The sequence below is a fragment of the Salarias fasciatus genome, chromosome 1 (assembly GCF_902148845.1).
Source record: "Salarias fasciatus chromosome 1, fSalaFa1.1, whole genome shotgun sequence".
In the NCBI taxonomy this organism is placed as follows: Eukaryota; Metazoa; Chordata; class Actinopteri; order Blenniiformes; family Blenniidae; genus Salarias; species Salarias fasciatus.
This window is the reverse complement of record NC_043745.1, coordinates 35,573,697-35,599,762: the sequence shown is the minus strand read 5'-3', so window position 1 is coordinate 35,599,762 and position 26,066 is coordinate 35,573,697.

The window sequence follows — 26,066 nt, the reverse complement described above, 5'->3', positions numbered from 1 at the left end:
ACTTGTTTTATACTCAGCTTTTCTAAAGAGCACTGCAACAGACAGACGTTTGCCATCAGAACTTGTTTCTTGACCAAAGATTTACTTTCTTTCACTTCTCAAAGAAGAACCAAAAAAAGCTTGACTGTGTTGTGTAAGAAATTTCAGTTCAGCCCTTGAAACAGTAAATTGACATTAGGTGTGTGTGTGTGTGTGTGTGTGTGTGTGTGTGTGTGTGTGTGTGTGTGTGTGTGTGTGTGTGTGTGTGTGTGTGTGTGTGTGTGTGTGTGTGTGTGTGTGTGTGTGTGTGTGTGTGTGTGTGTGTGTGTGTGTGTGTTGGCTGAGGGGAAGAGAGAAGTGGGCGGTTGTCTTGTCTGTTGCTGTCATGTCTTTTGTTGCATGTTCCGATAACAAAGCTCTGTTTTGGAAATCGCTCTTGTTTGTTTTTTTTCTTCTCCTGCTGAATGAAAACTTGACAAAGAGCAGATAAAAAGACCATGATGTTTGTGTTCATCTACATCAAAACAAAGGTTATTTATGATCATTTTAATGAGTCAACATGTAAAATGTATACATTTGGCTTGCATTTCCCAGCAAAAGAAATCAATAAGAAGTTTTTCATTTCCTGTCTGTTTAATTGCTGACAAGACTTTTAAAAAATGTCATGTAGCATACATGAGAACACTAATGTTTTACAAATTAGTTGTTCAGGGCCATTTTTTTCATTAGTGTTGCTGTATAGATGATCAAAAGGAAAAAAAGGAAATTTTCTTCGCTTGCAGCTCAGCTTGAAGTCAAGCAGCAAAATGCTTTATTGCTGAATATGCAAGTACTCCCACTGTTGGAGATATTTTTAATCACGCCATCTTTTTCTGTGTTAAATATTGTCTTCCACACTTCTTGCAAGTGCAAATATTAGAGTATTAGTAGGCTAGTACACTAGGCCTCATTTACATGAAATTTCAGGTGGAAATGCATCCTTTCTGCATTTTCATTTTCCAAAAGTTACAGGGCAATGCTTCGAAAACAACGTCTGTTTACAGGGAAACAGCAAAAACGTTGCTTTGCAGGCCACAAGTTGGTGCCATTGGTTGATTTTGTGTTGAAGCCACAGACTTGAAGAGAACAATATGCTAAAAATATGAACAACGGCACCTAAACAGATATTTGTATTGACAAACTACAAAGTAAATAGGAAATCACAATGTACCCTATTTGGAATGACCTCCTCACAGTGTTTTGCACAATCTGCAAGACTACATAGACAGTGTGTTATCTGGCTCATCAGATATTTTCTTCAGTGTGTCCTATGACTGGATCCCTTTCAACAAGTTTGTGTGCTCAACATCTTGTTTGTGCACATTCTTTTTGAAAACATCACGTACATAAATCCCAAAGGGTTGACGACCACAGAGCTACAGATACTGCAGAAGTTAATGAATGTCTGATTTCTGGTCATAATTGAAAAGCAATAACTGATTTCAACATGCCTGAAAAGACTGAGAAGATTCCATCTGAGTGTGAATTTATGTGTGGACTTGTACGGGTTACTGTTTTGTTGACCAAAGAAGAGATATTGTCCTTGTAGGAACAAAAGAAAGCAAGAAAAAATATTATTATTTTTGACAAAGACACATTTTAGGGTGAGGGTGGGGTTAGATGATGCGTGTGTTTGTTTTTGTTTTGAACTGGTTCAGAGCCGTCCACAGATTAGATTTGCCTTTGACTTCTTATTTGTTCTCTTTTTTTTTTTTTTCTTCAGCAATTCACAGAGCATTGTAACAAATGAGACAATTAACGGCAGTCACAGAGAGTCCTCCTCTGCTGTCCTTTCTGCTGCTCCCCTCTTTCTGCCGCCACCATGGCTGCCCGAGGCACGCAGAGAACCGCCCGAGGTCGGGCCTCCGCCTTTGACTCCGTCTCCATCCTTCGTCTGCTGCTCGTGACCTGAAGGTGGGGGGTAAGGCACTTCTTGGACTTCCGCTGATACTCCAATCCTTTCTTGGAGAAAACAGTTGGGTGGTCATCAGACAGGAGTGGGCGTCACTGGCGCCCAGTGACGTGCATGGACTTTTTAATAAGCAGTGACCAGAAGGTGCGGACAAAACTTTTCTCTTTCATTCACTTTTTGAGTGAAAGTCAAGGCTATCGAGGGCAGCAGCGTCCCTGAACAGCAAAACTATTGGCATAAAAGTGGTGAGAAAGGCACTTTGATATGACAAGAGGGTAACAATGAGTCAGGTCTCACCGGGCTCAGACACATCCCCATGAAAGGACACTGGAAGAACAGTAAAACGGAGCATTGAAAACTTTAATTTGCCTTTGTTCTGCATATCACATGGAATAAGAATTGAAGTATTTTGACTGTAATATGAATAGTTTTATTCTTACAGAAAAAAAAGAAAAACAGATTTGCTATCTGGAACTGTTTTCAAAAGAGCTGGCCCTGCTCTCATGAATATCTGGGCTTTTTGCTTCAAATAGACCATGGAATCCTACCAAGGACAACGTCTTTTTGGAAGGCTAGTTGTTTGAGTAAAGTTGAATTTGGTGTGATGCTGGTTAAGATCCCCTGGTTTAATGATAGAAAAGGCCTTGACGCACCACAGTTTGCTCCTAGATTCCTCACAGTTCTCAACAGGGATTCCTCATTAGTGTGATCATGACAAATACTGAGCAATGAAGTTCCCTCAACTAAAATCAGAGTCTTTCTTCAGCCAGGATTTGTGGGCATGTCTAACTAGACCATAACCAGCTACTTTGGAGCGTAACAGCTTACAGATGTTGAAAGCTGCCTGCAGATATTTTTGGAGTTTAATGTGGTTCAAACAAGCCAACCTCGAGATTGGAAATTGACCCAATGCACTGACCGAGCCACAGCAGCTTGATGAGCTGAGTTGACCCCCAGTATGGGTGAACGAGAAGAGGGTAATGGGAATGAATGGACGTTTCCCTTTATTGGGATTTCTTCTGTGGCTGTGAGGTAGGATGCCAGTTTTAGTCATTTTCTCAAGTTTAATATAACAACACACCTAATAGTGTCATTTATACAAGCAGTAAGCTAAGTAAAGTCTCTGCTATTGCGACTGTGATGAGAGCAAAGCGATGATGACGATCTCACATGGCTGCAAAAACTTAGAGACGCAGAAAAGAGGGAAGTTTTCATTCTCACTGAATCAGTACTCAGTATACATATGTAAAACAATGGCAAAATATCAAGATTGTTTTAAAAAATACAAGGAAAAGTTACTTTATATTTCAACCTTTCATTTGTCTCAGTTGCACACTAAAGCCGTGTACAACATGTGATCAACACATTACACATTCAGTACTTTAAAACTGTGAAGTTTGCTATTATTCCCAGAAAGTTTTATGGTTATGGAACCTAAGCGCTGCTGCCTCTTTTGTCATTTTGGTTCTATCTAAAAAAAAAAAAAAAAAAGGATTTGATTGTATTGATTCAGTTGCCAGAATACAGCTTCCAAGGTCTGATAACCATTCACCTTTAGTGTATAGGAACTGTCTCATTGTAAGTCTCCCAACATGGTGACTTGAGTGTGACCCTATCTTTTATCGGATCAGGTTTTATCTATAGTACATTACAAACCAGCTGCTTTAGAATGAATTCAAATGGACTCAAGTTCACACACAAAGGCGTTACCTGAACTAAACGTGACCTGATATGGCACAGACTCCATATTTTCATGGAATGTTAACATCGAAGAAGTTTGTTTTTTTTTTTTTTTTTGTCTCCTGTGCGTTCTCTCAGAGCAGCAATAGGCCACATAAAGGTTCTCAAGGCCAATTACACTGAAGTGCTGCTTAATAGAGAATAAAGTCCTTAATTCAACCTGCCTCTCAAATACAGACCGAGGCATGCTGGTATTGGCGGGGTTAAAGAGAGTCAAAGGAAGTCATTACAGAATGAAAAGAATAGGCTTCTGGAGGGAAAGCCTCAGAGGGAATGTGAGAATGGATGGCCAAGACCACAGCTATGATTCTTCCTGCACTGGAATGGGAAACAAAGAAACCGGAGTAAATATGTGGCTTAAAAAAATTAGCTGCTGAGAGGAAGAGAAAGCTTCAGGGTGGCCAGAGGACACTAAAGATCAAGGAAACAAATGTCTCTGAGAGCCCATAAAGAACACGGTGGCATGGCTGGCAGGGTTTTGATGGATTTGCAATTTGAAATGGAAAAAGAGGATGAATGAAATCAGCTCCCACGTTTTTTGCTGTTACAACCTTGTGTCTCCAATTACCTCCGCCAGGAGGTTATGTAATCACGTCCGTCTGTTGGTTTGTTGGTTTGTTGGTTGGTTGGTTGGTCTGTAGTAATGGACAGATTGCAATGAAACTTTGTGGAAAGGTGGGTCTTGGGCTAACTTAGAATCCATTACATTTTGATGATGATCCGGATCACTGTCTGGATCCAGGAATGTTTTAAAGGATTCTTTATCATTGAGCGATAAGGCAGTCTTTCACATAGTTGGGCAGGCCCACTGACAGGGGGGGACAAACGCCTGGTTCACACAGGACGCGCCGTGCGCGGAAGCGCCAAGCACCGGTTTCAGATCGGCGCCCCTGTTAACCTATCTGACGGTTCATACAGGAGGCGCGGGGGACCACCGCGCACGTAGCGGCTCGCGCCGTGCACTGCCAGTTGTAAAGCCAGACAGAGCAGATCGCACCAGACAGGAAGTCGGGAACGGAAAATACGAGAGAATCCGGTCAATTTTCAAATTAAAATCAAGTAAAATAAAATAAATTATGTTGCTTTTCGGTTTTCCTTTTCAGATAAACACACACACACACACACACACACACACACACACACACACACAGGGAGAGAGGGCGAGAGAGAGAGGCACTGCTAGGGCTGTCGCGGTAAACCGGTATTGACGATAATCGTGGTATTAAAAAAATGAAATTTCAATATCGTGTTCAAAATGCGCACATGATAATATCGTAAAGAGGATCTAGTGCCACTTGAAACGTGTTGAAGTGTATTTTCAAAATCCGCTCCTGTTCTTCCGCCCTGCTTCGTCTCCCTCCTGCAGCACCAAAGCCTCTCCCCCTCCCCTCTCATGTAAACACAGCAGAGCAGCGGTAGCGGCACGGCTCCTAGCTAGCGTGGCTTCCAGTTAGCGAGCGTCTCGAGTGAACTAAACATTGTCGGCGGTGGCCGACAGCGACAGCGAGACGCTCTATCCTAACCCGAAAAAAGTGTGTTTATCAACTTTTTTTTTAGCAACACTGACTGCACGTTAACGCAAGCCGGGTAGTAGTGGGGCCCCATTAGGTAGGTTCCAGACGTGTCATTGTAATGTGTCCGGGGGGTTTCAAGTTGTGTCGCTGATATCCGCCGCCTTCTCCGCCGGCCCCCTTCTAGCAACTAACCAGTGAGTACTCGGAAAAGGGCCCTATGCGAGGGATTTTCGACACGTTGTCGTTGCAGCGTCTAGTGTAGCGCCTTAAATTTGTCATTGAAATTGACTGATGTCAGCCGTCCCTCGGGGCCCCCTTCAGCTCGGGGCCCTAGCCAGTAGCGGCGCCTCTGGCTGGAGAGAAGCAGCTGCTGCTCATTCCGCCTCGGGTTTAAACAAACAAACAAAAAAAAATTCTCGGCAGTGTGGTGGTGGTACAGGATTTCACCCCAACAGGGCCCCTGGGTTTTCATAACCCACCAACCCTACGTAAATGACGCCTCTGCTGTGGATCATCTGTTAATCAGTTCATCAGATTTTAATTAATTGAGTGTAACTAGACTTTTTGTGTATGCAGTTGTACAGTCACTGTTCTCATATTGTTTCAACACCTCATTTGACAGGTATTCTGAATGTAATTCATCTGGGAAAAGAGAGAAAACAAAAAAATAAATAAAATTAAAGATGAATCTGAATGTTTGTACCATTATTAGTTAAATTTTTGCTGATATCGTGATAATATCGTTATCGTGATATTTTTTGCCCACGATAATCGTGAAGAGAAAATTTGATATCGTGACAGTCCTAGGCACCGCACGCAGCAGCGCTCCGGTCCGATCACACCCCCGATCACAATGTTGTTTTATTATATATGGTGTTCTTATTGTTGTTGGTGACTGATTTGACCTGTGGCGGAGGTCTGCGCTCTCTGAGTGCCAATTTCTAGTTTATTTATATTTTAAATTCTCCATTCTATGTTAGCCTGGTGGAACTGTAGATTGTTCTTCAGAAGGTGTCAATGAGACAAGAAAGAGATGAAAGCAACCTAAAAATACACCTAAGTGCGTGTGTCGGAGGCCTGTGAGTCCGTCGCGGAGATGAGTTACTGATTAGAGTTCTCAGATGGGTGAGTTAATTGCCTCATTCTGAATTTAGCAGAGCTAATTTGCCAGATAATTTGAAGAGGGCAGAATGAATTGTGTGCACTCTCCCAGGTCAGCAGTTCACTAGGTTAATGACGGCGATGACTGCAACCTTGTGAGGATAACACAGCGAGAAACGGGGCACATTCCCAAACTGGCAGATTTATAAAAAGGGTATTTCTGCACTTTATGTCCTATATTACATATCCACTGGTGACTTAAAACACCACAAGATTACATCCAGGTGATCTATAAAGGGACTTTGTGATTATAAACTAGCTGATTAGTCTGACATTGCCACATTCAGCGGTGGAGTGTTCTTCATCATGTTGCCCTTAATTAACGGTGTCATTGAAAAATAAGGACTTGCATAAAGTACTCACATGCTTTAATAACTAATGATTAGTGCTCAACTTAGCTGACCTGCAGTATCGAATAGAATTGCATTGATCCTTTGCACACACCAACACTGAATAAAACAAGTAATAAAAAGACAATCTTAATAGTAGAACCTATTTAAAACAGTATTATGTGCAGATTAAACCAATGATATGATTCACATCCCAATACTTGGGTCAAGATACAGTACACAATGACTTAATGACTAATCATTTCTGGTGTTGCATTTTTCTTCCTTTCTTTTTTTTCTGATTTTTTTTTTTCCCCCATAAATCCTCAGATATCTGTGATGAATTTCCCCACCAAACACATCTAACTCCAAAGTGTTTCGTTTCTTTTTGCCAGACTGGACTCCATTTAATCACTACATGGTGATAACAAGGAAACAAACAGAAATTATCCCATTTCCAGCAAAAAGCCTCGATACACAAACTTGTGCAATGTCACCTATTCTTAGCTGATCACCTGCAATTTAATTGCTTGAATGTCAATGTATGGTGCTTTATTCAGGGTTTTAGAGAATCTATCCCAAAATGAGTAACAAGCTAGCAGAAATTTCAGTAATTGCATCTTCACAGGTCAGATTTTTTTTAATGTGGGAGGGGATCCAAAAAAATATATTGGAGGAGATATAAATTATATTTCAAGACAAAAGACAAGAGTCAGGGATGACTTCTCACCTAATTTCTATCAGAGATCACAGTAAATTAATGCAAATCATTACCTGTAACACTACTGATTATTAAAAAAAAACAAAAACAAAAAAAAAAAAACACGGGTTATATTTCACTGGCTGTTATTCACTTGAGACTACTTCATCTTCCACAGAAAATCCACCTCAGCCATCCTCAATCTAAATCTGTCGCTACACGACTCCTCCAAAATCAACTAAAACCAATATGCTTTCTGACACTCGGCAGAAAGCGAGTCAGATTTTGGGAGAAAGTAACCAGTTTTACTGAGGAAAGTCAGTCTGTTGCACGGCCGCAAATCAGATTGATGTGGACACAGCGTGTGCGAGCGAGTAAACAGAGTTTTTTTCCCCACTAACCTTGTGATGGATGACGGGGACACCTGTAACCATGGTAACTGTACTCAAAAATAAAAAAAAATGAAGACAGCTGTATGCTCTAAATGCTTGGAACAAATTTAGATGAAATAAGAATTAGATCAATGAGACGAAAAGGGGGGACGAGATTATGAAATATAGTGGAATAAAAATGAATGACTTACAGTAACATTTTCTTGAGAGGAGAAAAACAAAACAAATCAAACACAGGTAACAAAATATATGCAGGTTGAATCTGGTTTTCTCTCATCTTCTGCCTTTTTGCTTGTTTACTCCCAATAATTTCCAGCAAAAACAAGACACCTTCAAATTCAGTTGTTCCAAGACACAACATTGCCTTTTACTCTTCCATATTCTTCAGATTTGGTCACATTTAACGACAATAGCTTTTTCGAGTGGTGTTGTGGTCAACACTTTACCCACACTGTTACATCTGAGACAGGGCCTTGCTGAAAGGAAAAAAAAAAAAAGGTATTCTGAACCTTGCTTGCTGGAGACAGCAGCCTAGTCCAGCATCAGACCTGGATACACAAACATCAGATGGGTATATACAGGTAAAGATCAGAATTCCAGCAGCATAGACCAGCATCAGACCACCATCAATCAGCATCAGACCAGCATATGTTGTGGTTTGATCCTTGAATGCTCTTGCAGCACTGGCATGGACTCATTTAATATTCAAGTGTCAGACGAATAAAAACAGGTATAAAACAGTCTTAAGCTAGGTTTACATTTGCACGACTTTTGTGCCAATCTGGAGTCACGAACCGGCAGGCTCCCGCACTGCTCACGACTAGTTCACGCACAGTTCACGACCATTTCACGAATAGTTCACGAATGCGCCCGTCAGTGTCGCGAACTGGCACGACACATTCACGATGCATTCACGCATAGTTTGCGCATAGTTTACGAGCTTCCCGCATTAGCACGACGTGGTTGCGCCCGCGCAATTATGCACGTCATAAAAAAGGGGGTTTCCCCAACCCCGGGTCATTTTTGGATTTGCTGTGGAACAGACAACATGCTGAATGCCTATACCTGGCAGCTGCTCTGTGTTGAAGAGCAGCAGAAAAGGCGCTGCCTAGGGCCCCGAGCTGAAGGGGGCCCCGACGGACGGCTGACATCTGTCAATTTCAGGTGCTACACTTGATGCTGCAACGACAGTGTGTCAAATATCCCCCGCATGGGGCCCCTTTCCAGGTACTCGCCGGTGGCCACGACTGGCGCGCATCCTCCCGCATTGTCCCGACGCGTTCACGAGGAGTTTACGGACAGTTGGCGCATAGTTCACGGCCCGTTTGCGATATTTTGCCGTGACCAAAATTTTGAACATTTCAAAATTCTTGTCCCGACATGGCACGCAGTCACAACGGGTTTACGCACACTTCACGCCACGTCACGCCACTGTACAAGTAGTTTGCAACTCGATTCGTGGCAATGCGTGCCACAGAATCGTTAAAGTGTAAACCTAGTTTTAGGTTGGCTAGCAGCTGATTATCATTTAAAGGGCTGATGATTCAGCAGGATTTATTAATCACTTACGATCTACAGTCAATTCCAACGGCATGTTTGTTAATCTAAAACACTTTAAACTGCATATTTGCTGAAATGCACTTACTTATTCGTCTTGGTTCCAGATCTTCCACTACCACTTGCCATTTGATCCTGTTTCATGCAGAATCTTTTGCTTGTGGGTTCCATTCAATGGCTCTCTTGACCACGTGTTCATCTGGTCTCCTTTGCGTTTGGCCAGTCAAACTCTGCTGCCCTGTTGGTTTCCTAAGCTCCTCATTGCAGATTCTTCTTTCAGCATGCTCCTCAGGCTCATGTTGATGAACACTTGGAATTCACATTTCAGTCCCTTTCCAGGTTTATAAAAAATACAAGAGCACAGCTTTCACATTTGACTCAAAGGTTGTCAACTTGGTCCGGGTTCTTACCTGCCTGAAGCTGCGTTCACACCGAACGCGACGCGACGCGATTTTGCGTCAAAAGACAATTCAAAACAAATGGGAACGCGTGTTCCAGCCGCGATGAGACGCGACGCGTCGGGGCGCGATTTTGTGACGCGTCGCGATTTTGCGTCCAACGCTGAAGTTGGGAAATCTGAACTTTGACGCGTCGCGATTTTGCGGCAAACCAATCAGAGAGCGTCTCCATGGTGATGTAGGTCAGGGAGCGGGGACCGGAGAAAGCGACACTCGTCCTGGTGCAGCTCCTGGAGCAAATAGTGAAACTCGCCAAACTCTGACCGTCTGTGGATCATATCATGCACCCAGGCACGGCGTCCTGTCCGCCGACGGCGTCGTTGTCTGGCTTTATTAAGTAAATAAAGCCAAGCCACCCGCTCAACAGGGTTAGCCATGAGGCTAAGCTAACACAGGAAATACGGCCCGAAGCCCCGCCTTCCCACCAGACACGACGCGTTTGACGCGTTCGGTGTGAACGCGGCTTTTGGCCCCGCGTTGTTCAGCGTCGGACCTCAGAATTGACACGCGTTCAGCTTCTCGCGTTGACGCGATTTTTGACGCAAAATCGCGTTCGGTGTGAACGCAGCATTATACTTCACCAATGTTTGACTGGATATCTTCATCATATCCTCCCTTCTTGCTTCCAATACTCCTGCGGCACGTGAGCCCACCTACCTCCTCCACCCGCACGACTGCAGTCAGCACACTATCACCATGCTTGGTACTGGTACGCATCAGCTTTGTCTTTGAGGCATTGATCTTCAAGCCTGGTTTTGCACCCTGATCCTCTAGAGCCTATGCCTTGTTCCTTGTGTCATGTATTCTGTGTGAGAGTCGGGCCAGTACCATCAGCAAAGTGAGGATCTTCTATAGATGTCCTGGAAAAAGGAAGACACAGGCTACTCTGCCTTGCATATCATCAAAACAGCATCAGACCAGTGCCAAACTAACATCAGGTTGGTCGAACCAAACATTGGCCAGCACAGAATTCATGCTGGGTGGCTCTGGACCCTTCCATGCAGTTGACATGGCATGTCTTACCTTTTTTTTTTTGTTTTGTTTTTGTTTTTTTTCCTGGATAATTGAGTTCCCTTCCACAACCCAATGACGTGCAAGCTGCATTAGGGCTGAAGATATCTGTGATGGGCGGTTGACTTCCCCAGGACTCATTTGTTGAGATCAAATCTGCACCTTGAGAACTTAAAGCAACACTAAGGAACTTTCAGTTTTCGTTGATTTTGGCGGCGCCAGTGGACAAAAGCGGTAGTGTTTTGCCGAAGGAATACTACAGTTCCCATGAGGACTAGCACGTGGCATCGTAAAATGCTGCTCCCGGTGGCATGCTGTTGGACTGAACTCGCCTACATTTGTTTCCAGTGGCTGTGTGAAGGACGGATAGCGACGAGGTAATGAATCTAATGGTGGCTGAACAATGTTATATCATGATGTGACGCATGCCGTAAAGCAGTCCGCACATTTGGAGTTTTTTAGTGTGCAGGGTTCCTACCACCCTCCTCACAGCTGCTCAGTCCAAGTGAAAGCAATACTGACGCCCTCAGCCCGTGACAGAGGGGTCATTCAACTAGTTGTAAGTCGATGTATCATCACAAAAGATATTAAAATGTTTTATTAAGGTTGAAAAGTTCCTTAGTGTTTGTTTAAAGTGGATTACATATATATAGATTGAAATTTTCTATATTGATGACCTGATGTTTGGATTTCTCTTGAGCTGAACAACTGATAAAATAACCTTTTTTGTGTGCAATAGATACAGTGTCTGGAGGCATTCTCAAATCATAATCTATTTGATCTCAATGTCATATAATTTTCAAATGAAATCAAGATGCCTGTGACTATAATCTGTATGCCATGCATACGTTGTTAGCCAAGACAGGAATAGATTTGTGTATTAGTGTACTTAATCTAATATGATTTCCTTCAAAAGCTGTTTTCCTAATCAATCTCCAAATTACCGTTTTTCAGAACTCAAAAATGCCCGTTGCTATGGCAACAATTTCTAACTGGCAGCCACGAGAAACTAAATGACTTCACTCCCTTTGAAATGCAGCAGCTTGAACAAGTCCTCTTTCTTCACACGTTAAACTGAGGCTTTGCCGGATTCCTACCGAACGGAATTAATTCTGAAATATTAATGATTCTTTTTGAAGGCGACACAGGTCGGGCTCTTTACAAGATATGTCGTCCTTTAGCTAACAGGCCAGGGCATGTGATCCTGAGAACAGGGAGGTTTTGACTCACATTCAGTCAGCTCAGAGGATGGAGGATCTCACCATTCAGCCTCGAAAACTAGTCTGCTCTTGAGTCTCTCAAAGATAGAGTTGAAACTTTCAGGGTATTTATTTAGTTTTAAGTTGATTAAAGATGAATAGAAAAAAGAAAGTCTAATAGGCTGAGAGGTATATGATGGATGTTGTAGATATTTGTAGTAAAGATAAAGTAATGGCTGTTGCCATAATGGTGTCAAGAAAAATAAAAGAAAAAAAACTGACTCTTGAAAAAAAATTTATTCCCAACAAAACTTTGGAAAAAGGTGAGTATATGTCATTTGGGTTATAAATTCTACATTAGAGTAAGAGAGACTCCAATCCGGTCTGCTAAACCGCTAAGCAAATTTTAAATATTTCAACGAAAACACTGAAGGGTAGTGGACACAACGTGACACTGAGACCCGAGCAGAGATATCAGAGATGCTGCCATGGAAGAGAGCTACCGCACTGACATGAAACTAGCATTAGTCTCAAAAGTCATGCTGTCAGGGTGAGTTTGTGAAAACATGCATAATTCAACACCTGTGGGAGACTTATTTATATTTTCTTTTTTTTTTTCTTCTTTTTTTTTTGACGTTTCAGTGCTGTGTCAGAAAGTATTGGCAAATTTGGCTTTATATTGAGATTGCAGTCAATTTCACAAGTAATTGTTTGGTATCTTGAAAATGTAGACAATTTCATCTTGTATATCCACGGCTGGTGCCACCTATTGCATGACTTTGTGCAGTCTGGGTTAAGTGTTCATTTGAAGCTGTAGTGAAAACAGGGAAAAAAAGCCTTTTTCACAAATTCCTTCACTTAAAATCTAAAAGCATTGCATTAGTGTCTGTTTGCATGGTTGAGAAAAGGCGATCCAATCAGGACAAACTGAGTGAAATCATCTTTTACAGATTGTTTAAAATATTTAAAAACTGGAATTTGTCACTTCATGTTCCAAAAATTAACACAAAAGGCGTGTGTGCTCATGAAAATTATCAATCAGCTGGGCCGGTCAGTTTCCTGGTGTGCAATTTCGCTGCAGAAAGTATCAGATAGAAAATCCATTACAGTTTAATAAATGGCCCATTGTAACCTTGAGCAACTCTGCGATAAAAATTTGTAGACATTACATAATAAAATGGTACTCCAGTCTCATTTAAGCCAGTCAGCCCAGACTTCTAGTCAGCGTGTATATTTAAATTAAAATTTTGCTGGTGTGGGAGATGGGAGCACAATGCATATTCAGATGCTAATTCTCAGCATTTGTCTGTGAACCAGTGGCCCATATAATGTGACTTTGTGTGGGACTGTCCTGAGTGCCAGCTCAGGCTGAAGAGACGGAAATTAAATGTTTATGAGATGATGCGAGAGAAATACAGAGAGTGAGAATAAAGTGAGAAACAGGCCCTCAGCGTTTCTGTTGCGGTTCCCGGTCAGGATAACAGAGCTAGTCTTCGTGACTGTAGTGATGTATGTGGCAGGTTTTGTCATTTTGGACACAAATGGCTGAATGTTGGTGTACAAATGAATTTTGTTAATGTTAATATTCTTGTAGGTTTAGTATACAGCAATGTTGACATGAATGTTGAGAATCAAAGGATGCTATTCAGCCAATTTACATGCAATTTCCATCCATCCTCTATGCTAATTAATCCAAGTTATAACCTTGTTTTTTTTTAAAGGGGATGTCGGTTTCTCACAGGATTTTGCGTCTGAACATATCGTTAAAAGTGGCTTTATGTTCAGACTGTAGTCATTTTCCAAAGTAATCATTTGGTTGTATGTAAATATTGATATTTTCATCACTTAGGCTCTGTAACATCACAACGCAAGAAAAAAAGGTTAAATTCAGGTTTTAATTTTAAAGGTTATTGTGGCACTATTTTACCAGTCTGACTCACTGAAGATGATATTAGCTCTTGATAAACTAAAGCATGTCTTTATCTGCTTTTCGAGGTTGCATTTATTTTTGTCTGTTTTTTTTAATGCTCTTCTGGAAGTCTTTAATAACCTGCAGTACTGTGGCACCTCCCACAGCCGGAAAACTATCTATTATTTATTTATTGTTGTTTTCCTGTTCTGTTTTATGGCTTTGTTGTAAAGCACTATATATATATATATATATATATATATATATATATATATATATATATATATATATATATATATATATATAAATAATTTATTTATTTATTTTTTAAGGGATATGTAAATAAAATCTGATTGATTGATTGATTGACTGATTGCTCCTAAGTAACTAGAGAAAACCCACACAGAACATGGAAATTCCAATTAGAAATAAAATAGTTGGGTCTTTCTCTTTATGTTGAAGCAGAGCCCTCACCCTACAGTGAAACTAACATACTGGTTTGTGCCTTTCTGCGTGGAGTTGGCATGTTTTTCTTTAGACCTGTTATTTTCCTTTTCTCACCCACAGGTTGGCTGGGATTGGCTCCAGCACTGTGATACCCTGTCTGAGATAAAGCAGAATTGAAGATGAGATGTATAGATGGATGGATGGATGGATGAATGAAAGAATTAATTGAATATAATTCCCTATTAAGAAGAGATATTCTCAATGTGTGGCACCACGGTGCAGCTGGTCGTATTTTATCAGGAATAAAGTATCCTTTGTAACATTTTTATGCAGTTTCCTTGTACAGTAATGCAGCTAATTCAGCAATGAATTAGTTAAGATGGGTAAAGTTACTGAAGTTTTCAAGGTTACACCAACATTTGATGAGCTGCTGTCTCTCCCTCCAGCTTCAGCCAAAACTTTGGTCTCAACAGTTATTAGCAGCGCCTCATTAGTTCTCAACTTAGAGCCCCTGACGGCAACATGAAAGATGTGCGACTGTTAGCAACACCAACAATAGCTTGTATCCACAGTACCTGTGATGTATTAGCAGTCCTGAATAAACATTAGCTTCCCTTTATAAGACCTGTCTGCTGCTGTCTGCAGGCTGGTAGTTTATCTCCGCAGCTCCTTTTTGTTGTCATCATTTAATAAATCTGTTTTTTGGAAGAAAGTGCTCACATGCAGACCATGAAGCATCTTTCTCCAGGTAAGTGATGTAGCTTAAGCTGAAATTAATGAGTGAATCAGTCATTAAAGTGACCAACGCCGCGCTAGACAGCTCAGCTAATGTGTCACATTACATGTTCACCATTATATACTAGATTCAAGTGAGATAAACAAAAGGAAAGCATCAGTTATGTTTGGAATAAGTCATGCGTTGTAATAATAACTAATCACTCTCGTTACTAAGATGCACCATTACCACCACTGGTATCAAGTATAAGGTGTGATACAGCACAGCAAACTCATAAAAGATCCCCGATACAACCTGACCAGTATTACGAGACGTCGGTCGTCAGCAACGTCAGCAGCAGGCAGACGAGATGGGACGAGCGCTTCGGAGATTTGTTAATATTGATGTGAATTACAAAAGTAAGACAGACACTAAATTATGTTCTGCCAAAATACCAAGAGGAAGTAAAAGCTAGCTCGTACAACAGCGGCAGCCTAATCGGCAGAGGCATCTGGACCAGCAGAGTTAAAAGTGATATCAGCGCATCCCTTCTACTAACTCCATTGTTAAGTATTTTCCCCAAACAGGATCCATAAAGTATACCTAATAATTAAAACTTAACTAATAATTTGCAGTAATGTACATGTATGAGTGCATAGATGGACCACAGCACACCATGTGTTCAAAATGTATTTAAGATGCACTCAGATTGTCCCTGAAAGGTCAACGAAATCTCAACAGCAGATCTTGTGATACTAGACACTAAGTGGACAGTCCTTCTGCCACCCTGAAGAGGTTATCTCCAGTCTGTCTCAGGGGTCACACACGATTCATCATTTACATTTCTATCTTATGAAACATATTTTTACTTTTGTTCCCCTTTGTTTCCAAGCCTGTGTTTTTTTTTTTAAACCCAAACCTCCCACTATCTCTGTGCCACAGACGTACACGCCAACAATCAACCACAGTATCAGCGTACAGGAATACAAGATTAAATTACTAATTGGACTCTTAATTAAATGTTCAGGCACAGCCAGACATTACATTTAATTCTTGCTTGGAAATACAGTCCCTTCTCTGGAGTAATGTAATCCTCCTGCCTGAGCGCAGGAATGCGAGCCTCTTTCATCCGATCGGCTTGGCTTGTCCTTTGTATCAACTTGAAACCCACCAGTGATTAAGATAGTGTGTAATTATGTATGCATGTTAATTGCACATTAAGTATGTACATACAAAGGCATGTATTAGCAGTTGTTTGTGTGCTATTTTGAGCACATTGGGTCCGTGCGTTCCCAAGCTGGTGGTGGCACTGCTTGATAAATAGGCCTCCAGATGTGTGTGAAGCCTATCTCTGGCAGTGAGGAATATTGGCTCTCCCTGCTACTTTATCATGGAGAGGCAGCTCTGACAGAAACCCTGACACAGAAACCTCTCCTGGAAGGGAAGTGAGGACAGCTTGGGTATAATAAGAATTAATGCGGAGATGTGGAATAAGGAAATGAGCCATCACAATACAGATCAGCTCTTCATTTCAATTTTATGCTTCACTCGTTGAATTTCATGGGTAATAATGGATAGGCGAGGCTGCCGATCACTACTGTTTGTGATGACAGATATGGATGCGCTGTTTCTTTATGCTCCCGTTGGCAGAACAATGAGGGTTATAAGGAACAGATCAAGTGAAAGAGTGGAACAGGCCTATATGCCGTCCATGCAAGGCACGTCTATTTATGTACTGGAAACCAATAGGCTGTCACAAGAACCCGACCCACATGTGAATCGTTATTAGCCTTTTGTTTCCTGTAATAACAATATTAGTCAGACTTAAAGGGAAAGTCTGACATTTGCACTACGTGGGACAGGCGCTGGCAGCTTTTCAACTGATGTCAGTACATTGTTAAACTGCTGACAGCTGTGGACTCTGGCCATAAAGCCAATTAGAACACATCCAACTGGTTTCAGATCGTACTTTTGTGGATCACATGCAGCTTAACAGAACATGTTTCTCTCTCAAACGGGTGCAACCATGCAACTTCCCACATCTCTGTATTCACATCAAAGCTCTCGACAGCTTGAACATGAGCATGTTTGAAATTCACTGAATAAAAACCACTAGTTCCGTTACTGAATGTACAAACAAAAGATTTAATTTCTTATTAAGGCGTGTTATGTTATTGTGAAGGGATTTGCTGCAGAATCTGAAAAAGAGTCTAACAGCGTAAATGTTTTCGGTGTTGACTATATATATTGGCGTGTGTGTGATGAGTGGTCTCACCTCAGTGTTGTTTTCGTGGTTGATTAAAGTCAGCACTTGCAGGTTTCAACAAAGCATACGCCACATATACACGGCAACGTGAAGTGAAGACAGAAAACTGGTAGATGGAGGAAAACACAACTTTCTTGAAATGCTGCTACTGCTCATGGGCACGATGTAGTGAATAGTTCTTCTGCAGACGTACATGAACAATAACGATGACCTCCAGAGTGGCAGGACTTCCTGTCCATCTTCTCCTGGGACTAGTTAGCTTTAGAGCTGAGAGTCTGCTGTAATAGCATACAAACTTCATTGTCTGTCCATGCAAAAACAATAGAAAAACTTTATTAATCTCCGAGGGAAATTCTTGAATGTCAACAAACTCGTAGCCTGACAAGCTAACTACATCACTTTCCGCTTTACCGCCGTTTCGCAACAACAATGCATTCTCAGTTGAAATGTTGTGGAAATGGGGCCATAGTAACAGAGTCATTTGGAATGTTTCCATTGTTACCTGGTTCAAATGTGCTGAAAATGACCAGTCTCCCACTATTTGTGAGGCTAATCATTTATTGATGTTGGGAGATTGGTTTGGGGAGTACCAAGTATGGCGATGGGGCCGGTGTGGCCTTCAGGCTGCCATGTGTGCTCTAAATATTGCTTACTGTTTCTCTGCCTCTGGATTATTCATCATTCTCACCAGGATCTCGATTCAAACGGAGATAATGCGTCTCATCCACAGTTAGTCTCTGCCATTGTTTCGCTTGTTCAGAACGCGAGTCGCTCAGCTCATTGTTCAACACTTTAGATATAAAAGCTTTGTGAGATTCTCTCCAATGTGAAGGCCAAAAGCATAAGAACTGTTTCTTAATAAGGTAATCTGTAACAACAGTAAGCTGGGAAAACAATGGCTGTTTATCATTTGAACATTGTGACAGTTGCGCATGCTGTTCCAATCAGTGCTTCTTTCTTTTCTCCCTTTAAAACTACTCGACAGCTCTAATAGACTAGTTAGTCAATATGTTATGAATTTAACGGCATGCCAGGGAGGCATTCAAATAAAATATAATCAATCATTAAAAGTTACTCTGCCCTCTCAGGAGCCCAACAAAAAGACACACAACTAAAATATTACAAGGCCAAAGTACCTAAAGATAGAACAGCCCAGCTGAGGATTCAGAGTTCAGCACAGACTCCTCTACATGGTATTTTAAATGACTTTAAATGGTGCAGCATACCAGTGCTATTAAAGATAATTGAGAGGGTAGTCTCTGCTGGGTACTTCTCTCTCTGCTGACAATGATTGTGGGTTTTGACAACCACAGTTCATTAGTGGGTATTAGGACCAAGCCCACACAAGAGACCGCATTGTCAAAGAGGCATAATATCTTCCTCATTACAGAAGGTATCAAATGCACCCGCACACCACCCATAGGTCTACATTTCATTATGCTTCTCTTAAACTCTCTAGGGTGAGAATCCAGAGGACAGAGGAGGTATAATACACCTTTACTGGCTTGGCATGTGAGATTTCTCCAAAGCTTTAACATGAATTAGGCTGGTTGAATGTGTTGGGAATTAATGCAGAGCCTGGTATAAATATGGAGCTTGCTGCTTCCCATCAACATGGAAAAGAAAAGATATTTACGACACAGCTTCTGTACTTGTCTCTGACATTTACATAAGGACAGTAATGATAAGGACAATTCTGTTTCTCCATTTAGCTCCCATTGCTAAAATCTTACTGCTTACGTCTCCTTTCAAAATAGAACTGCACGAATTGAAATCGAAATGCATGAATAAATCTGATGTATTTAACAGTATTTATATTGGATAATACAGGTGGATTGGTGGCTTCTTTATTATTGTGTCAAGAATAGATGGTTTCAGCTAATGAGCCATTAAAAATAGCAATTAATACCTTATTTGCATATTAGACATGGCGTATTTGAGACAAGATTTCTTTTTCTTTTTTACATGCAGTTACCAGTTGCCAAGGACACTGCTGTATATTTCATTGCATGACTGTCTTTATAATAACATGCAAGCGTGCGTGCAGCCAGGAGCTGATGTTATGCATTGCATTTCATTAGTGGGTTTTTTGATCCTATGGATTTGTTCAACAGGGACTCTGTGCTAAATTTGATTCTGCCTCATGTCTTCCAATTGCAGGGTTTTGCTTTCAGGCTGTATTGCCCATTGATTTTGACTGAAGCTGTGTAAAAGATGAGTGAGACGCATGAGTAAGACACGGTGGAGGTAGATGGAGACAAAACTGAAAGCTCTGACTACTCCAGATAACACCATAATTTAATTTTTTGGTTCTCTGGTGCAGCACAACGTGTATGATTTGCCCAAATGCAGTGAGAAGAAAAAATGAATGTGTTTCATTGTCTTTATAGCGTCAGTGGAGGTATGCGATGGAAATGTGTGTCAGTTTTATTTGAGAAAATATGTAACTATTAAGCTCAATGAAAATATTTTACTAGGACCTCGAGGGAAAAAAAAAAAAACCCAAATATTAAAATACCCGTCAAAACACAGTGATTACACCACTCTATGTTGTATGGTGCGTTTGTGTTCATGTTATTTTAAGTTCTAAGTTCCAATATGAAATCTCAGTGATCCATTCGCAGCACGCCCTGCCGGCACTACAATACAGACATTTTCAATTTCACCTGATTACAATCTTTTCTCAGGGCTGTGTGGGTGTGTTGCACAGATTACTGATACACAGGTGTAACTAATAGCAGTATAATGGCTGCATACATGGTGGCCCAGTTCCTGGGTGTTGATATTGTGCCCGTGAGCGCTTTGTCATGACTCACTGTGACATCTAAATAGAACAGATCCATCATAAATGTTATTAGTTACACCTGTGCGTTCCCTGATATAATAACCCAGGATTTCTGCAGCCACACTGACTGTGGGGGTGGAAAACTTTCAGTATCAAGAACTCAACATTCTTAGCATGTGTCTGCAGAAATTTCAGAAATGGTTAAATCAAATTGAATTGAAAGTTGTAATACTGTGAGCTATAGCTTCAGCCACAGGAATATTCTGGGGATCTGGGTGACTCTTTTTCCCTGCAGTTTTTTCTAATAATAAAATTATCATGAATTTATTTTAGGTTTCAAAGCACAATTATAGTTGGACTACAACTGACATTTTCAACAATACATTGATTGTTAGGTCGATATGCTTTCACTGACTCCCAACTGCCTTTATATGTTAAAAAAATTAAGTGCAATGCTCATTTCAAAATTATGACTTGACATGAGAGTTGAGGAGCTGTAGTGAAACATAAGGCCCGTGTGCAGAAACAGACCCACAAGAGGCTCCAAGCTGGCCTGCCAAACCACTTAAAACAATTCAATTTGTCATCGATTTGTAAAAACATACATAACTGCAACAGTTATAGGAAAAGTATTTTGGACATGCCACTGCATTTTGAACCAGAAGGTAGAATAGAATAGAATGGCTTTATGTTGAGATTGCAGTAATTTTGTGGCAGTTGTTTGGCTTTGTGTTTCACACTCCGAGGTCAGAGGGGTTAGTAAGAAGCTCAAGCTCTTTTCAAGTTCCTGACCTCGCCCAGGACCTCGGGCCCCAGAAAAATGACTTCAAGAACATCTTGGTAGTTGTTGCAGTTTCCATCCACTCGTCTCCAGTAACACTTTAACCAACCTACTGCTGCGGAGCACCAGTCCCAGCTGACTCTGAACGATCTGTCCATTACAGAGTCACTGCGGTGAGACCGCTCGTCACACACACGCTCATATATACAGTCAATTTAGTCACCAATTAGCCAGAAGTTCATGCTTTCACACTGTGAGAGGAAATCTGGAGAAGCTGACCAAAAGAAACCCAATACAAACCCTAAAAGGCTCCTGAGCCTGCGCAAAACATAACCACTTCGCCAACATGCTCGAGCTTATTACACGGGGAAATTCGCCGGTAGCACTCCCAAACAAGGAAATTGCAGGGAAAACTATTGCAGGAACTCATTAATAGATTATCTGCAGACCCCCGACCCCACCATTGCCTCCCACCTCCACCCCCACCCCGAGTCACTGTAGCGTGTCACTACTGGTACACTGTATGCAATTACACGCAATAAGGTCCACTAGATTTCCTGCACAGCCGGCCGGTGACGGTCATGGGCACGTGCTGAAATCTGCGTAGCTTTGGCTGCAAGACTGAAAGTGCATTAACCTCAAGACAACTTGACACCGCCTGGTGTTAAACTATGAGACCTACTGGAGATGAATTTAGAAGGAAAAAAAATAAATACCCTCTGCAAACATACATGGAGGACATTACTGTTAAAGTGCAGTTTTTTTCACCCACTAACAAGCTATTTTGTCAGCAATTATACCTCTAGTAAGTACTCCACACTCCCACTCCCACACACACCGCTTCCACTACTGCTGCTCCCGACACAGCCTTACATCCTGCTTTAAACTCAACACATGAATGCCCAATTTAGCTAGTGCTGTTCCACTGCCTACTGCATGGTGCAAATCCTTAACATCCATCTTCCACAGGGCACAGGCTACAGGCTTCCAATTCTGCGGGCCTGCCTCTGCTCGGGGACGTGGTTTTAGGGACTATTTTTCAGAGACATGCTTCATCTACCACATCCTCCTTGTGCACTGTGATCCTTACAATAACCAGGATTTTGAGAGAAAGACTAAAAGTGAAACAAAGCAGTCTGAACCCTTTATCTTCTACTGCAAGTGGAAATCTGGCATGAAAGAGGAAATATAATTAGTCACTGCAGCTTATTGAAAAACTGGATATGAATGAGAATTATTTTGTGAAATATCCTAAATATTCTCAACCATTAATCAATGAAATACAAATGAAGCTGACTGTTTTTGTTTTAAAGATTGCATTAGTGTCTTTGCAAAATTTCAAAATCACCTTATAATTTATACAGCATTAATTGCACTGAAGGTCGTCAGAGCGTCGGCACGTGTTGCTTTAAGTGTTTAATTTTTTTTGCTGAGTGTTTGTCTTCATGTCCCAAACGATTCACATTACAACCACATCATCTGGATGCAAATGTGTTCTGCGCTCTGTGGAAAGGAAGCACTTCCACTACTGAAGCGTGACTTTCCAGGAGCAATAAATGGAAATGCACCCGCAGTTCTTGTATAATTTCGGTGAACAATAGTCAAGAGAGGTGACGAGGGAGCAGCAGACATCTGAAACTGCTCTCCGGCACCTGACCTCACGGGGTTGGCGAACTATACCCCCCACTCCTGATGTAGCCTCTTCACAAGCCTTTAATGGAGGCCATCCAGCAGTTAATCCCACATTAATCCTTCTGTCAGAACACAGATAGAGGGAACTGGAGCAGATTTGTTGCGAGACTTGTACAGCAGAGCTGGAAATGAAATTAAGCAACACATATTACAAATATATTTCACTCTAGTCGACGAGTATCTTCTTTAAAAAAAAAAAAAAAAAAGTTCAACTCTGAGGATCAAAAGCTGAGTGGAATTGACTAAATGGAAGAATTACATACACAAACACAATCACACACAGGTTAAGTATGTATGTCATCCCAGGACAACACATTTTCTACACACTGATGAACTCAACCCATAATTGCCTCGCGCCAAATAATTATATCTAATTTTAAATCTGTCTTTATGAGAACCTCATTTTTTATACTCACAATGACACGTGTCCCCATGGGTCAGTGTGTAATCGGGCGTCCCCTCCAGCACAGAAGAACACACACACACACACACACACACACACACACACAGTGTATTTAATGGGTGGGTTCCAGCTGTGCTTGGGGACGGAACAGCATTGTGAGTGTCATCAATCATTCAGACGAGTAATGTTAATAAGGAGAACAGTCGATAGGCAGATCTCCTTGTGGTTAAATAATGAATAATTTAAAGCCTCAAACACACCAGCTACACTCGAGCATGGTTTGGCTGCTGTGGAACATGTTAATATGAGGAATTTGATGCAAAGTAAATGAACAACTCTCTTTTTGGCTGAATGAAGGACCTCATAAGATTTTTTTTTCACATAAGCGTCAAGCAGCTGCAAAAGAGCTATAGTTCTTTCAATCAAAGCATAGAATGAATATAATAATAACAATAATGTGTGTACATATCATTTGAAGGATGTGACAAAATCATGTCATCAACGTGAAGGCAAGCAAGCTTTCTTAAATCACCATAGCATAGGGTGTCAAATACATTTTAGTTGACGGGCCGTATATCATCCAATTTCAAGTAAAAGTAAAACAGTGTCAATTTAGATTTAAAAGATTTTCTTTGTTGAGTATGCATGATGAAAATATTGATATTTTCACCAAAACCAAAAACTTAATATGGAAAATTACTACAATGTCAAAATAAAGCCCAATTATAATGAAACCGTCAAGTGCAAAACGCAGTGAAATATGTATAAACCTTCTCGTAGAGCTGTTGCATTATGCATGTTTTCACACAGCATGATTTTGAGGCTTATGCTGGTTTTCCCACAATGCTATCAGTGTCTCAGTGTTGTGTTGCATCTACTACTGTTAAATAAATGTGTCCCTCAAAAAAAGTATCGCTATTGGGGAGAAGATAGATACTTTTTATTATTACTTTGTTCGTGTATTAGTTCAGTTTGAAAAGGAGAAGTGATGTTGAGGATAATTAGCGTCTAATTTTAGGCACGAACTCACATGACAGCTACAGCTGCTGCACTGCGTAAGCCTCCATAACGCACAGCACTTTGTGAAGAAATACTGAATGTCATGTCAACCTTTCTGCAGTGCTTCAGCCAGCATGCTAACTGACATCAAGTCTTGCATCGGAGCTGTGTAATTAGGGTATGTGACAACTCACATATTAAACAAGTAGTGGAAACAAGTAGTGCCGATATGACGCACAGATCCGTCATGTTACTAGCATCAGAAGCGCTTCTCGTATTTAAAAAGAGATGTGGGTTTTTGGAAAACATAACCCATAAATATTTTAACGCCCCTTTTATCACAGGAACGCTTCAGTTAAAACCACATTGTTTTTGGATTTTCATTTCAGGAATACCAGCTGTTTACATGGAAAAGCTAGAAACACTGAAAACGATGTCAGTGTTGGCAATGTTGTTTTTTTTATTTTTATTTTTTTAAAAACCACGCACACATGCATGCATAGAACAAAACACTATAAAGCACACCAAAGCACAACAAAAGTTTTGCGTTTTCACTTGAAAACGTTTTAAACAGGGCCTTAGAGTTTATTAAATGGTTGAGTAACATTTTTTTTTCTTACAAGCAAATCGAAAAATAGCTTATGTTTCACAGATGTATGTGAATGAATTAGTTTACTGTCTATTTCCACAAATTAGAGCGCTTTTTCAGCCTTTTGCACCACATGCACAAACATGCTGCTTTCTGATGTACTGGGTATACTGATCACCATGTGCAAGCAGAAAATGCAGCAGTTATTTTAGTATTCCAAACACACAAGTAGTGACTGGTCTTATTAACAATGAAGCCTACGGGGTTCATGCTAGCGGGACTCCTCTGCAAGTCCTTTATCACCTGTTGAGAGCTACTGTGCATGGGCGCTGAGAAATAAACAGAGGTGTATACCTACCTGCTGTTCAGCCCCAGTGGCCATCATCTCAGTGACAGAATAAGACATCCCAGCAGTCAGCTGAGAATAAAGCGGGGAGCGAGGGCGGCGCGCTGAATAGAAGACCTTCAGAAAGTACTGCACAGCCGCATGATCTCAAAGCCCGTGGAAGTGTTTCATCCTATATGATCCATTGATTAATCATTTATAGATGTTTTATGTGCTGCAGAGATTAAAAAAAAAGGGGAAAAAAACCATTCTGAAGGTCATGCTTTCAAGGGATCAATTATTATTTAACAAGGGGTCCTTCTACATTTTTGTTAATAATGATTTACCACATCAATGTTACTTTTTTATTTTCTTAATTTGGCATACTGGTGTTGCTCTTCTGTGCTAACCCCCATATTGTGTTGTAGTGGCAAAGGTGTGTCTGACAGTCAACATCAAGGTCGTGAAAAAACACAAGAAAACAGAAGAGAAACAACTCTTAATTGGTTTTGGTTGACAGCGGAGAGACGAGAGAGAAGCTGCAGTAATTAAGAATGGACTGAGTGTCTGTTCACGGGGAAACTTCACTTTGCTTCTCCTGCAGGTTTTAATGAAACTGTGGTGGAAAAGTGATGCCTGGTTATTGCTATGTGTCTAAATATGGGAGCAGGTGTTAAGACATTTTGTTTTTTTACAATGATAAAGATTCCATCCATCTTCTTCCCCACTTCACCCCAAAATATTTCCAGGTGGCAGAATGAAGAGCCAAAAAGCCCAGATATCATTGTTCCTGACAACTTCTTTTAGCTCTTTTGGGGAGAACTGAAGCCTTTCCCCCAAAATATCAAAGAAATAATCTTTCCAGAGAGTCTCAGATAAACCTCCACACCTCCTTCCAGTTAGAGGTACTTGGTAAACCGCTAATGGAATTCCACCTGGGGGTGTCTGAATCAAACTACCTCTAAATGTGAAGGAGTAGTGGCTTGCCTTTGTGTCTCTCAATGGTCTATCTCAAAGAATGAGGCGGTCTACCCTGCGGAAAAACCACATTTCAGCAGTTTTCATTCTTTCTGTCATCAATGTCAGGGTTCATGATGATCAGTGAGGGTGGAGAAGAAGCACAACTGACAAACAGAGAGCTTTCCTTTACGTTTCAGTTCCCTC